We start from the raw sequence: 12,533 nt of genomic DNA on the forward strand, positions 1-12,533 counted from the left end.
TATCACAATTTTGGATCACAGTTGAAAACAGAATTTCAAGGGAGAAGCAAGTATCTGCTTTGGCCTAATGACTTCTTTTCCATAAGAAATTTTATATAAACAGTTACTGGGGTTTCTTCATTTACTTTTTATAGTCAAAACGTTATTGCTGGCCAACATAACAACAGTATTTGTGACTTATTGTGTTTTAGAAATTTTGCAATGACTTCCCTGTTACCTCCCATCTTCATCTCTCATTTATTAAGACAAACAGATCTTTTAGCTCATTTCAAATACAAAGGCAACCAACAAAAATCTGGACTACGTTAGTTGAAAAAACTACACTGAAACTGTACCAAGAAAGCAAACTGCAGCTAGAGTTTTCAACTCACAATGGAGATGCTAAGACCCTAGTTAACACCAGTAGAAAAAGTAAATATATGTTAAAGAGAACCAGTTCCCTGATAATAACTACCTTTAATAGTGTCACTGTGCCAAAACATCCATGGCCAAGTAACAAACCTGTTTTTATACAGTACAATTATATAGATTACAAAAACAAACCTGTCTGTCTCTCACTGCAAACAGATATACCAAAATATATGTTACAATACCATTAACATATAAAAGGAATTGGTTAGAATGCTGCAAAAAGAAGGGAAAAAAACACTTTATCTTCCCTACTATCCAAAATTTGATTGAAAAAACACTAACAGAAAGATGTGGTACAGACACAGAACAGTTCACAGCTTTCCAGTGCTTTGGGCAGGTGAGATGTCCTACACACTATCCCCAAAAGCAGGCAAATACAGGAGCAGTCAAATGACATCCAATAGCACCAACTGTCCCTGCCTGGATGTGTGGGATAGTTGCCCTTCCTGCTTCCATTTGTACATTGTATGTGCATTTGTAGCATTTAAGAATATGACACTGGTCATTTTGTCACTGTGAGAGGAAGCTTAGGTTAGATATTCAGAGGAGGGTTTAAAAGGCACAATAAGAAGTGCAATGGTTATTCTAATGAATAATCTAGCATACAATCCTAGCGTGCCAATAATGTCATTTGTATTGAAGGAACTCCAAGTACATCTGTCATTAAAAGATTGTGCAATAGCAGCAGCCAAAGATGTTGAAAACAGCATTCTAGAGCAGTGGCAGTAATTTCACAGCTGTGTGCAAAAATGTGATTAATTACAGTTCACTGGGTATTTTGATAGTAACACAGCAAAATGGCCTGGCATAGAAAAACCATAGGATCAATTAAGAATGCCATCAAGCCCCCCTGAAGCATAACCCTCTAGTAGTATGTGTACACAGCCCTTACATAGGTTGATTAACTTCCAAGCTATAAGTTTCATATATATAAAGGACAGAAAATGAAAACTATTGATAAGAGACCATATGAAAACTGTATAAATTTTTCCCTAACAAAAGCTCATCTGGGATTATCCAAGTTTAAAGGAAACACAAACTGCTGCATATTCAGGCACACATCAGAGCTGCATTTCTGCCTGACCACATTTTGGGGCTGGAAGAAAAAGAGCAGAATCACAGCAAGTTCTCTGTATATTGAATGTATTAATCAGGCTCATAAAACCATCCATGATCCCTCCACCTGCAGATCCAGCATACACATTTCTGAGCTGCAAGTGCACCAGAGTGCTGACTGCCCAGATCCTGCTGCTGCCCGCAGACACCTTCACCAGCAAAGCTGGTGGCACTTGCTGCAGGTTCATTCAATTCTGCCTGTCTAGGTGACAGCGTGACATCAGCTTGACAAGAAGTTCAACAAAACTTCTGATGCCATTTCAAACCCTTAACTGCTCCTTTCCACAGGATAGCATCTTACTAGACACTAGAAACACATCAATAAATAAATGCACACAGTGATTCTATTGTAGTTTCATGTTATTTTTGAGATGACAGAGTTCTAAAATCTGACTTAATGGAATTCCTCCACAGTGGTCCATAACTGTCCATAACTGAGTGCTACTCCTGAATAAACTGGACCAGGAATTTTGGAAGCACAGAAATGCCTATCACTCTACTTGCCAATAAACAATCAATTCATTACCACCTCTCAGACTACCTTATAAATGTGTCCTACCCAGGAAGTTAAGCAGAATCAATTAGGTCTGTCCTAAGTAATGGAACAGAAGGAGATAGTTCAAAAGGGGAGGATGGGGAATAGTGATGGCCATTGTTCAGGATTTAAAGGATTAGCATCTTGCCCCAAACTTCAATAAAGCATCTGATTCCAGCAACATCGTACAAGAAGTTTACACTGGTGAATGTACAATTCACCAGATTCCTGAAAGGAAATGTCTCATAATGCATCTTCAAACTTTCCTTTCTGTAAGGTATGAAAATATACCCTGTCATTTCTGTAGCACTTTTTTTCCACATCATGATCACATAGAGGTAATTTTAAATTTAGAAGCAACAAAGAAGTTTAATGAATAATTTGGACTAAAGAACTACAAGCACTAAAAGTACTGAGATTTAGAATAGTAAAAATGCTACTATAAACAAGAGCATATGTGGACAAATAGAAATTCTTGAACCAAAACCAACAGGCTTTAACTTGGTAACTGAGCCTTACAGAGCACTGAACCATAGGATCACAGAATATGCTGAGTTGGAAGGGACCTACAAAGATCATCCAATTCCAGCAAATACACCCAAATAAATAGGAACATAGTTCCCTAAAAAGCTGATTTCACTCAAATGCAACACAGAGATTTTGGCTGTATTTTTATTAATATAAAATTTTATTATTATACTTTCAAAATAACTAAATATATCAGCCAGTGATAAGTTCTATTCAGTTCATTTCAGGATGCAGCTAAATGTTTCAGTGATTCCAACAACATACCACTCACAATCAGCCCAACTAATCACTAGTTTATTCCTATTGTGATGGTACTAGTACAGTTTGCAGCAATTCAGGATATGCATTTAAAATCTCAGTAAAACCCTTCAAATTAAATATGTAAGAACTTCTCAGAGTCATCTGAAACTAGAGCCAAGGACAGAAATATGATTTTGCATCATTTATTAAAAGAAATGAGGTACTTACCCCATGTCCTAGACTCAAAATTGATGGGAAATTTCAAATTAAAATAGTCAGTCAGGATTTTTTCAGAATGATGCATTATAGGTAAGAATAATTAATTTTTTTTCTTATACAGATCTATTCAAAAATTGGCTAACTAACAGACCGAGACTTTTCCATAAAGTAGTCAAAATGAAATACAATAGCAGCTAATAAAAGACAAAAAAGCTGAATACAATATTTTTTTTTTCACCCATGACTGGTGGACCCTCTGAGAGTTGGTAGACAAAAAATAAACACTATATCATTAATTGAGTTAATAATTCACCTATCTGTAAATAAGAAGTCAGGTTTACTCAAGGTTGGATGAGGCCTGCTGTATTTCTCTAGTAAAGTATTAATTACTGCAAAAGGATATTACTTGTAAACAAAGATCAATCCCCTAATCAATAGGAGTCTATGTTGATTGCTTACAAAATCAGCTTAATAAACACTCTTCTGAAATGGTTTTGGTTTCTCAAGACTTCATATAGTCCTAAATTTATAGTTCTTACCATTGATTCACCTTCTGGTATTAAACACACTGTATGTAACAATTCTTTAAACATGCAATGCACATTAAATAAGATACAACAACTCAAAAAATTAAAAATAACTACTGCTGAAGTAACCTCAGGCTTGCTGCAAGGAAGTGCAGATAAGTTAGGGGGGAAAACCAATCCCAAACCAAAGTTTCACATGAATCTATCACACAGCAGCTGCCAGAAAACCAGAAGTGTTCTAAACCCACAGAGAACATGAAGTGGTTTGCTGATATCTGATGAATTTCAAAAAATTAAATGGTTTCAGTGTTGTTCTATCATTTGTTTAGGACTGACATCAGCCTAACAGAAGAGGCTTTGCAAAGAGAAACATAAGCAGCTTCAGTTGAGGTTTCTGTTTTTCTTTCAAGAAGTCATTGGATGTGTCTTTGCCATTTCTAGCCCTTGACTCAACTTCCTGATTTGGCCAGTAGCTGGAAGGATGTTAATCCAAGGGTACAAGAAAGGAAGTGGTAAAACAACATGCTCCCAGCCCTGGCCCCTGCATGTGCACAGCAAATGGATTTTGAACCCACAGCATATAAATAAAACCTGTGAGGACAGGACAGGAAAATCGCTCAGCAGAAGAAACCAACCTGTGCCTTCAGCAGCCTTCTCCTCTATCCCTCTCTCCCATCAATTCTCCCTCACAATTCCAGGTATCTGTGATTCAGCAGTAACTACATCTTAGTTGTCATCACGAGTGGTGTGACCTGCAGCCAACCAACACTTCCATTCCTCCTGCCCAGCTGGGCCAAATGCTGAGCCAGCAAATCCAAGAAAGGCTTCAGAAACACTGATCATATCCATGCCAACATAAATGATCACATCAAAAGCAGAAAGTAACATGTTCCCATACAAAAATGCACCTGGAAAGAACTGGTAAGTACTTCAGGAGGCTGCTCTTGTGACAGTGCAGGCAGGAATAGAGGACATAGGGGGTTTACTACTTCAGGGTTTGTTTTTCAAAAAAATGCACACAATGGTCACTTTGCTACGAAATGAAGTTAGCAGAAAGTTTAGGATGCTAAAAATACAAAATACAGATTCCACTCAGCTATTCTCCTCATGAAAGTTAAATACCTCAAGCTGACAGTCTGTTCCTGAACTTTCTTATGTTCAGTTTTCTCCTTAGCAGTTAAGATAAATTTAAAAAGCAAACATAGTAAAACATCAAATTGTTGCTAGAACAACTTCAGCAGTGTTTGAGGTTGCTATGGAAATGTGACTTTTCCTGTCCTCAAGAAACTGCCATGTATGAAAGATTGCTCATGATAAATATATCATGGACAGCCCATTTATAATGCTTTAGCACCTATGATTTTCTCTCCAAATACTTGATTTAGCCTGCTTTAGTGGAACTGAAGGCCTGCAACATCTGCCAGAAAAAGATATTTCTGTTAATGGCAGGTAACTACCAACATCCCATTTCAAAATCTTTTTCAAATGCAGAGCCCTGAGAATGACAAAATGAAACAAAAAAATATAATAAATCAGAAGTGATCAATACAATTCAAGTACAGACAATGCCTAAGAGAAATAAACAATAGCACTTCATTCTCACATATATGTCTGCTTAGTTCATACGTGCTTAGAGTACACTAAAAGAATAATTTCTGTAATGGAGGGGACACAGATTCTGGATCTAAATGAGACTGAGGTGGGTTTAAGCCACAGTGCCAAAAAGGGAAGGTGGTAGCATGGTGAGAGACCTAAGCAACAACAGTTGCCTCGTTTGCATGTCAATAACTGAAATTCAGAGGGAGTTGAAGGATATTATGCTTTCTAAAGAACACCAAAAAAGCCTTGTTCATTTGAAAAATACAGAACTTTTACTCCCAACTAGGAAAACACAGTGTCTGGTCCTGACTGCAACATTTTTGCTTTATTGAGACATGAATTTCACCTGAAGCTCCAATGTCTCAGCTGTATGAGACTGGGAAAATCAGGAATGCACCAGGCCCTGTGTATCAACACAGTTCTGTAACGTACTGAGGTACCTTTTACAGAAAAAATCCTTCCCATTTTGGGTGGGTTTTGCACACTGCTATATCTGAGTTGGATTTTGAGACTTCATACTACACATCATGGTATTCACTGATAAGCACAGAAGAGACTGCTGGAATTCTGGGAAAGAAGAACACAAGGCTCATAAAATTCTAATTATGCTTTCCATAACTTATCGTCCTCAAGTAAGCATGATGTGAGCAGTGCTTTAGTATTGCACAGCTGACAAGTTATGAATGCACAGAAACAGCAGTGGAGATTTGAAGAGTGGGTGGCTTTCAAAATTAGCTGCTAAATGGATTTGACAGGTGTAAAGCCCAGCTGCTCCTCCTGCCATCACCAGAGAAACACTGAGCACTATGTGGGGATGGAGGGCTTTGGCACAGCTCTCCTTCATCTGGACAGCCACTCTTGGGATGGAGGACAAGTACCAGGCTGACATCTCTCTCGCTAAGAGTACAGACTCTCCACAGGTATAGCTCAGAAGATAGGCTTTTTTCAATGTTTTTAATATATAGAGACAAATATTCTGTTTGTGTGTATATCTCTATACACACGATCTATAAATACACATATATAATTATACATTTTATAGATATTATAGATTTATAATATAATTCATAATTTATATAAACAGCAACAAGACAGTTATAAGTCTGATGGAGATACAGAGCCATCTTCCAAAGCTTAAGCTCTGGAAGCTGAATTTCCACAATACTGTACTGAAATAACCACCTGCATCCACCAGCCTATATCCTGCTCACTGTGATATCTCCAAAATAGAGCTGATCTTCCTAATTCACAGAAAAAGTGCAGATGATCTAGACAGCTACAAAGTAATTTGTTTTCTTCAGCACAAGTGAAAATTTTGTTCTCATAAATGTTGTTGAAAAAAAGAAAAATCAAATACTTAAAACTTTCAAGTGAATTCCAGAGAACCCAGCATACCTTACACAAAGAAGCTGTGCAGGAGGTCAGCACTGAAGCCAAAGTGTGAACACATTTCAGATACAGAGACACTAACTGCAGTCTGGCTGACTGGGCTAGCAGCAGGAGTATAACCATGTCCCAAACCAGTCCAGGTTTCAGTTATAAATATCAATATGCAAGCAGTCACCCTGCACTGAGCTCCCTGCAGCTGTGGCTTCAACTGCTCTGCTTCAAGTGCTGAGCTTGAATATGGAACCTCAAGATGTTTTATATCTCTCTTTTACAGAAAGACATGTAAATCATCAGCAGCATTTCACTGCTGTCTGACTTTGGAGCAGGTGCAAGACACAGAGGCACACTCAACTGGGAGCATCACACAGCTACAGCTGGAGGATGCTGAACATTATCTGAGGCTTTTTACCTGGCACAACCCTTGGAGAACAGCAAGTGCTTTACTGTCAGGAAAAAACCTGGGGTTCAAAGACATCTAGGATGCTTAGTGACATACTAAAGCAGATTTCTCTAAATGAGCTGCCAAAATGGCAGCTCCCAGGCCAGTATGATCTATGTGATTTGTGGTTACTGCTGAAGTCTTGAAAATACTCAATTTTGTTTGGCATTCTGTAACTTCTATAAATGAAATTAACATTAAGAACTATTCTTAGCACAGCACTTAACTACCAGAAGATATTTCATTTATTTTATATACATAAGCATGCTTTTTCAAAACTAAATCCTTTCACACAAAAAAATCATCCCCATTGCTTACGAGTGCAAGTTTAACAAGAAAGTAAAAAGGAAGGCTGCCATTAGCCAATATTTTAAGAAAAAAATCTTTGGAACAACCAATACAGTAGTGGAAAGTGCACAGAAAGTACCAGAGCCATGTAGAAAACAGCACAGCAGTGAGGCTTTCCAGCCCATCACTCATTTCCAGAGTGGGAAGCCACAGGGCAACGCCCATATTTCATAACAAATCATCTGAGGAGGCAGATTCCCGTTTATTGCTCTGCATTTGGGGCATGTCCTGGGAAGGTAAGGGCCTCTCCCTGGAAGGCTGCATGGAGAGCAGACTCCCAGTAAGCAGCAGTTCAAAAGGCGCAGGTGCCAAAGTACACAGGCAGGATGTGGTACTGCCTGAGACATTTATGTTCTGTGGGAATATTACAGTAATGTGCTCTCCAACAAAGTAACCTTTGAACCATCTCCAAGTGCTGTTTCTGCATGTTACTGTCTTTCACAATGCAGCAAAAATCGGATCATTTATGCTCTGCTGAGTCAGTTGCTTAAATTTTCTCTTCCCCAAGCTCTGAAGTTTTCCAAGAAGCTGACAGCTTCCAAGCATTTTCACCTCTATTGCACATATCTTATCTTTACCCCATATTACCAAGGGATACAAGCACTAGAATTTTGATGCAGGGAAAGGAATACCAGAAAAAACCACTATTAGTTTTTGATTGTTTTCCCTGGAAGCTACAGCACTTCCTCCCCTCACATTTGAAATATCCTCAAAGTTTTTACTTATTTTTAGGACTCAGAAGACCAAGTCTTCTCTCTGCCTTACTTTCCATAGACACAGTAATCCTCTGTGAATTAATTTCTTTTTACTGCTGGAGTATTTTGAGTGTCCACTGAGGATTTAATCATAGTATCTGGCAGGGTATACCTCTATATTTCACTGTGCAGAGAGAACAGTGAAATATAGAGGTAACTGAAGAAGTAACTGAATATGAAGGGGGAACATCAGCAATATCTATAGAAGCTCCTGCTTTGGACAGGGATCAATCTGAGCCATGGGATCAACATATAAAAGAGAAACTTACTCAGAAATGCTAAAATTAGATCATCAAAAAGATGAAAACAAATCCTTGAGAGTGAAAAAGTGGTAGTGTGTCACAGTATAAACAGAAATGAACAAGGAACCTGTTCTACTTTCCATTACTGTGCCAAAGATAAAGAATTTTATTTGTCTCAAGAACATCTGGAAGCCCTGCAGAAGCTTGTTGTACAAACTGTACACTTTCTTCTTTAATCCTGACACAAATGCCAATAAACTGGCACTTCAAAAATATTTGCTTCATAATCCAGCAGAATCAAGCCAGCTGAAGCAGAATGCAGTCAAGCCAAGGGATTCTGCAATTGACAGCTAGGACAGAGGGGCACAGAGGGAGGAGGGAAAAAAGCTACTTAAGGTGAGAGGACAAGTCTTCTCTTCCATGTATCCAGGAATGCTTCACCTCACAAACTTTACCACCAAGTGCCCTCATGTGCAGTCAGCACATGAACATATTGGGCTCATTCACATCCAACCAGAACAAACACATCCACTGCCACCAAAACAAACTTCATCTCCTTCTGCTGAAGACAACCTCCTCATTAGCATGACAGTCAGACTGAAGGCCCACAGTCCCACATGTGCCACTGGCACTGGCCATTGTAAATCAGCTCCAGATTCTCGCAGTGGAAAAGGGTTCATCACTGCCAGTGAAGTTTCTCTCTTTGTCCCTGTTTTTACTATAAGTCTGGCTAAAGCTCTGTGTTCTTGCAGAGCCCTGCACAGAGTCCCAGCAAAAACTCTTCTCAAGCCACTGGTTTAGCAATTATTTCACTTGATCCAAGAGAGACAGGCCAACAGGCATGCTCATTTTTTTACTGGAGCAGGGGGGAGAGGTTGAGTTGTTCTTCCAGCCTCCCTACCTTAGGGGAGATATGCATATTCAGGATCTCCTCATGAAAATGTATTTTAGCTTTTATCACTATATTCCTCAGAAATATAGAATTGCAGGAGAACCAGTTCTTGCAGTATACCAGCATGAAACTGAGAGTGATAGTTACTGCAGACCTTTGTTTATTAGTTGAGACCAAAGGGCAAATCTCTTGGTCTGACAAGGCAAGTACTGTAAAGTTAATGAAGCATTGTCCTCATATTCAGAGCAACAAACTACCATGGTTTCTTCTGATTTATTACATATGGATTCATATTGAATTCACAAGCAGCACTTAGTTTACAGGTATAAAAAAGGCAACACATGCTTCACAAAACAAGGCATACCCAGAGGAACACATGAAACACTCTGACTCATTATCATCCCAGGCACCCAGTTCTGCCCTGCCAGCTAAATGTACCATTCCTCAGTCCTGCTTTTCATCACAGTATACTGAGTCAAACTGTTTCCTCCTTTGACATCTACTCTGCACAAGACCACCAGTTTCTTCCAAAATAAAAAGACCAAAATAAGATACTTTTCCTTTTCTGTTCTATAACATCCTCTTCCTTTCTTGTTGCAGAAGTTTCTCATGTATGTTCTCATTCAATGCATTCACTCTTCTCTATATTCCATTCCAATCCTTTCCAACCTTTCATGTTCTCCTAGATCCTTTACCCGAAAGTACAGATTTGCCATAACCTATCAACCTTAAACTCATTTAATCATAACTGCATTTTCCATTATTCTTCTTTCCTTATTTTCCTTCCAAGATGATGGAACATACTTCTTAAAATGCCTGTCTGAAATGTCTTTCTTTCATTCCTATCTGTAGACCTTCAATAATAAATTTTTGGTTCAGCACATCATTCATGTTTCCAAAACCCTCTTCCCAAACACAATTATTGAGAAAAAGACACTCAGCCCACACCTTCCTGTACTTAAAACATGTACAGTTGATGCTGTGAAAAAAATGTGAATTGCTATCTATGATTCTACCATAGTGCCCTCTGCTAGTAAATCTGTGACCTTAAAACTTTTCCTGCACATTATTCTATTATTCTCTAAAATGTCTCTAGCTGCTTCTCTCCTTTGTCATCCCATTTTCTCCCTGTACGTTTTATTTCCAGATATTTTAATGTGCAATTAGAGAGGCAGTAATTAAATTCAAGCTGACAGCTCACAGAAGCATTCTGTTCAGTCCACATTAAAACCTCGGCTCTAATTTGTCACCCTGCCCACACAAGTACTTCCCTCTCCCCTCTTGGCTGCTGAGGGGATACCCCTGTACTCCTGAGACTTCAGACTGAATTATATCAAATACATGATTTTATCACTCATCTCTAACATCATAGTACCCAAACTATTTCTACATAGGAAAATTAATTTATTCTCCCTAAAATACAACTATTCTTTGTCTACCTACAGGTCAAATAATTTTATTCAGCGTATCAGTTGTTGTAAAGTTATTTCTGAGAAATTAAAAACCCTGTTCTGCCTCATTTTTTAAGTGCTGGTGATTCCCCTAACCCATCACTTGGAGCCTATCACTCCTGTTTTTTCTATCTTTGTAACATGCACTCCCCCTTATTTACCAACCCAAACTGATGCCTTCAATTTCAACGGCTTATCTTGGCTACTTTTAAAAATCCCTTAATGTGAAAAGGCACACCACTCATTTCCACTTGCCTACAACTTTTTTCAGAATCCATACTTTCACTTTTTCCTATGCTAACACTTAAGCCAAGAAGTTTTCTCCTGCATTGCCATCAGTAAAGCATCTCTATTACTTTAAGGTATAAAACAAGTACCGTTTACCAAACTTTCTTTTCCCCATTATCCAGGCTACACATACCCTGACATTGCTTATCACTACTGCCATTTCTTTAGGCTGCAAGGTGATTTCTAATTATACCAGCTAGGCAGCCAAGTCCTCCAGTGCTCCCAGGAAGAAAAAGCATTTTATTAGAGTGTGCACAACCTGAGGCACTGCTGTTCCTCCCTCCTTCCCAGCCCTGCACAGTGGCAGAGGTATCCACTCTAAGCCATCACATGAAGTCATCACAATGAAGATTGTTACTGGCAACAGGGCTCCAGGGTCATTTACAGACAAGTCTTCACCTGAGGCAGGAATTTCACTTAAAAAAATACAATCTCATCATGAGAGAAACTGAATTCAGATGATAGCCTACCCCTCTCCTGTTACAGTTTCTAAACAAGGAGAATAAGACAGTGCTTCCCATCTCCCCATTTCTCAGCCTGACTATAGAGCCTAAAATCTCAAAGTATCATTTCACAAGGTCAATAGATGCTGTGCTTTCAGGAATAGCTACACCTCAGGCACTCAGGCATTTGAAAATAGCAACACTTGTAAACAACTTGCATTCTAGAAATTTCATCTATAAAGTGGAGATTACATCATATCACACAACTGAGTGATGAAAGCAATCAGTAACTGAAGTACTCAGACACCAGACTGGTATCTACCCACAAAAAAAGCCCCACAGCAACTGCAGACCTTGTCTTCTGATCAGGCTTGAATACCATACAGTAAATACAGGCTACATTAATCAAAGAAGACAAGGTGATAAAGAACCATGGAAATGAACAAGCAGTTTTCATTCACTCCACTGAAGCCAAAGATCCTAGAGAAATACTACATAAAATTTTCTAAAATATTGCTTTGCTGCATTTACATTAGCTTCCAAAACAAAACTGTATCAAAACCATTTATTTTGGTATGATTTTTTTTCAATATTGCTCACATGCATGGGAATGCTTGAGACTTTTCCTTTAAAGGCTACATCAATACTCAGCTTTTTCAATGTATGCGTATTACCATACTTGGGATTTCACATAAAAGTGCAAATATTCCTATTGCTGTTTGACAAATCTTTTTTTTTTACCACCCTTTTCATGTTTTCTTATTTTTAGTGAGTCTTGTTCAGAAAATAAACAAAAAACAAAAAACCACAACTAAAACATACCACACAAACCTTCACAGAGCTCATCCACTCCAATCCACTGCAGTGTTTTGATAGTCTGGTGACAAAAGCCAAAAGTTCCAAGGCAGTTGGAGCACCCTCACTGTTCCCCAAGCCATGGTGTGCTCAGAGTTGCTGTTGATACACAGCAAAACCTTGGGAGGTCTCTGTGGAGAGAATCTGCTCTAACTACAGCTAATATCCTGTATCTGCACTTGCCCTCAAATATGTTTTTTCTGGAGTGGATGACTAGAGGGTTTGACTCAGGAAACAATTGCTAGGACATCTGTAC

The 12,533-nt window shown here is 38.6% G+C and overlaps 1 protein-coding gene across 3 annotated transcripts in view; it reads right to left on the reverse strand.

Moving 5' to 3' along the window:
- The window catches only part of JMJD1C (jumonji domain containing 1C), a 159,387-nt gene that overhangs the window by 93,051 nt on the left and 53,803 nt on the right, over positions 1-12,533 (reverse strand). The gene's annotated exons all lie outside the window — the stretch shown is intronic.

This window comes from Melozone crissalis, unplaced genomic scaffold (genome assembly GCF_028551555.1).
Source record: "Melozone crissalis strain CALT ecotype California unplaced genomic scaffold, PUWL_Pcris_2 ptg000019l_1, whole genome shotgun sequence".
In the NCBI taxonomy this organism is placed as follows: Eukaryota; Metazoa; Chordata; class Aves; order Passeriformes; family Passerellidae; genus Melozone; species Melozone crissalis.